This window comes from Myotis davidii, unplaced genomic scaffold (genome assembly GCF_000327345.1).
Source record: "Myotis davidii unplaced genomic scaffold, ASM32734v1 scaffold1627, whole genome shotgun sequence".
Taxonomy (NCBI): Eukaryota; Metazoa; Chordata; class Mammalia; order Chiroptera; family Vespertilionidae; genus Myotis; species Myotis davidii.
This window is the reverse complement of record NW_006298361.1, coordinates 45,477-48,539: the sequence shown is the minus strand read 5'-3', so window position 1 is coordinate 48,539 and position 3,063 is coordinate 45,477. Positions and strand designations below refer to the sequence as shown.

Genomic DNA, 3,063 nt, shown 5'->3' with positions numbered 1-3,063 from the left:
GTTGACTCGATGATGCTTAAAAACAGCTTTTGAAGGCTTTGATAGTCAGTTCTGTCATCTTTTGGGAGGTCTTTGATGTGCCTCTTGAGGTGTGGGAAATATCTAAATCTCTCACCATCCACATCCCTCTTAAAGACTTCCAGTTTCTTTTCAAAAGCCTTTATGTAACCAAACATAACATCAAGTGTCTTGCCAGTTCCTTGTAATTTAACATTTAAGTCATTCAAATGTTCACAAAAATTGTAAATGGAAGATTGGTGTGAGTTTGGTAAGGTGACCAATGCTTCTGGGAAGAGTGGTCAACTGGTTGTTGTCAAGACCAATTTCTGTAAATCCTTAAGTTAAGAAATTTCATTTGGCAAGGATTCCAATTTGTTCTCTTCTAGATCCAGTTTTCTTAACTTCCTAAGGTTTTCAAGACCATGGGGAAGCTTCTTTAGAAGACTGTTTGATAATATCAGAACCTAAAGAGAAACGAGACCAGACACATCCTCAGGGATCTTTGTGAGCTGATTAGTGGCTAAATTCAATTCTACCATACTGGTCCAAGTTCCAAAATCCAAGGGAAGTGATGTCAACTGATTGTCCTTCATATTCAGCTTACTTAATACTTTTGATCTGGAGAAAATTCTAAATGGAATTTTATTGATCCAATTGTCCATGTTGAGGGAAAACTGAGATGGACCACCTACTGAATATAACTGGAAGCAATTTCTAACTAAGGTCAAACTATTCAGTTTCACAAGACTTGATAAAAGGCTCTCTGGTAAAGTAGAAATGTTATTGTTTTCTAAATTTAATTCTTCAAGTGCACTGCATTTTGTCAGTGATCTGGGTGTTGCTGAGAGTTGGTTACATCTCAGACCAATATGACTTAAACTGGACAGGTTTCCTTTAGTATCTGGGAGGTCTAGCAGTTGATTGTGTGTGCTACAAGTCAAGGTTGTTATCTGTGTGCAGTTTCCAATCTCCTTTGGAAGATGTTCAAGTTAATTGTGAGCTACATGCAGCATAATGAAGTTACATAATTCACCAATTTCAGCAGGTAGTTGTTTGCTTTTGTTTCCTAAAAAGCTAAGCATGCTGAGTTTTTGACAGGTTTTTTTTTTATGTCCTTCTCCACAGTAGTTTTATGATTAAAGTGAAGGTAAAGAGAGGTGAGAGAATCTAGCCTATACACCACTGTAGGAATTTCTGTTTATTATGCCATAAACCAAGCATCTACAACTTCTTCAAGTTATCAAGACAGTAAGGCAAACTGGTAAGTGAATTTTCACTTAGAGATAGTGTCATGAGATTTACTAGTACTACTAGACAACCCACTTCTGCTGGGAGGGACTGCAATTTGTTGCTATATAAATAAAGTTCTGTTAATTGAGTCAACTCTTTGATTATGCCAATATGTGTATAGACCTCTTGGATAACTCCAAATACATTGAGTTCTCATTCTGACATTTGTTGAGCTCCTTAATTACCTCTGCGTTGCTAGATTTTTTTCTAGTCCCAGGTGCTGGATTTGGCCATTTGATTGTATTATCAACTGAAAAAGCCATCCCCGGTTGGGCAGCACTAAGTCCTTCTTTCCATCTTTGGCATCTTTCCCATTGGTCTTAGGTTCTTTTTCTTCTCTTTCCTAAAAACCTCTAGAGCAGCGGTTCTCAACCTGTGGGTCGCGACCCCTTTGGGGGTCGAACAACCCTTTCACAGGGGTCGCCTGAGACCATCGGAAAACACATATATAATTACATATTGTTTTTGTGATTAATCGCTATGCTTTAATTATGTTCAATTTGTAACAATGAAATTGGGGGTCACCACAACATGAGGAACTGTATTAAAGGGTCGTGGCATTAGGAAGGTTGAGAACCACTGCTCTAGAGGCTTTTGCCTCCTTTTCTCTTTCCTTGGCTGATGGTACTTGGTTATCTTTCTCTTTAGAGACTTTTTCTTTTCCTAAACTATTGCTCATGGTGACTCAAGCTTGGGCAAAAACTACATGAACTCCTTTTATTTTATTTGCCAACAATAGTAATTGGGATTCAAAGATGAAGAGACAAAGATCCTATGGAATAAAAAAATGTTTTGGCTTAAAGAAATAATCACCATCGAGTAACAGCCATCTATTATATGTTGGCTCTATTCCCATTTCTGATAACTCAATTCCAACTGGTAAAATGGTGCTGGTCAATCAATGATTCATTAGAATTCCTATGAATTCCTATGTGGACAAGAGTTTAGGGCTCTGATAATCCCTGTGCTGCCCCGACATTGCGTTTGGCACTTCTGAATAGGGTCATGGCTGACAAGTGGGAATAGCGTGCACCTCCAGGGGCCCAGGAGTGCCCATTCTGATTGGAGTCACGAAGTAATATGGATGTCCTGGGCCTTCATCTGTGGTGCAGGTCTGGGCTGGACAGTCCCTGGGAGACTGAGCACCACGCAGGCAAGCAGGGTTCCCTTGTTAACTTAAAAAAAAAATTGAAACCTGTAAAGAATTTTTGTGATTTTATTTGAGCCAAACTGTTGACATATGCCAGGAAGCAGAACCTCAACGAATTGAGATAATGCTCCGGAGAATGGCGGGTTACATCTATATTTATACATTGCAATCAAAGGAAAGGGACATAGGTGGGTTACATGAAGTCCAAAGTGGGAAAACCTCTGGGATTGGATAAAAAGTAAAATGATAGACACATACTTAGGTGGGTTCAGGAACAATTAACATGGTAACAATGAAGGAATTTGTGGTATCTGTCCTGGAGCTCAGTCACATTAGGTTGTGCCCCAAGGGGTCCAGGAAAAGGGAAATTACAAGTTACCCAGACATTTCAAGGATATGTTATCATAGATGCAAAAAGATAGGCTCAGTTAAGGTAAAGGTTGACCTTATGAGTGAAGATACTGGCCTAAGATGTAACTACCCACCACAACTGCTTTTAGTTAAAGTTTAATTTCAGAACATCCTTTGTGGTTACTTTAGGTCTCTGAGTTTGCAAGACTGCCATGCAGGCCTTCCTGAGCTTGTCAGGTTAGCATGTGGCCCCTTTCGTCCACAACACTTTA

At 39.4% G+C, this 3,063-nt stretch overlaps 1 pseudogene; it reads right to left on the bottom strand.

The window, feature by feature from the left end:
• LOC102769750 overlaps positions 1-2,070 on the bottom strand; it is a 2,712-nt pseudogene extending 642 nt beyond the window's left edge.
• Between the last annotated feature and the right edge of the window lie 993 nt (positions 2,071-3,063).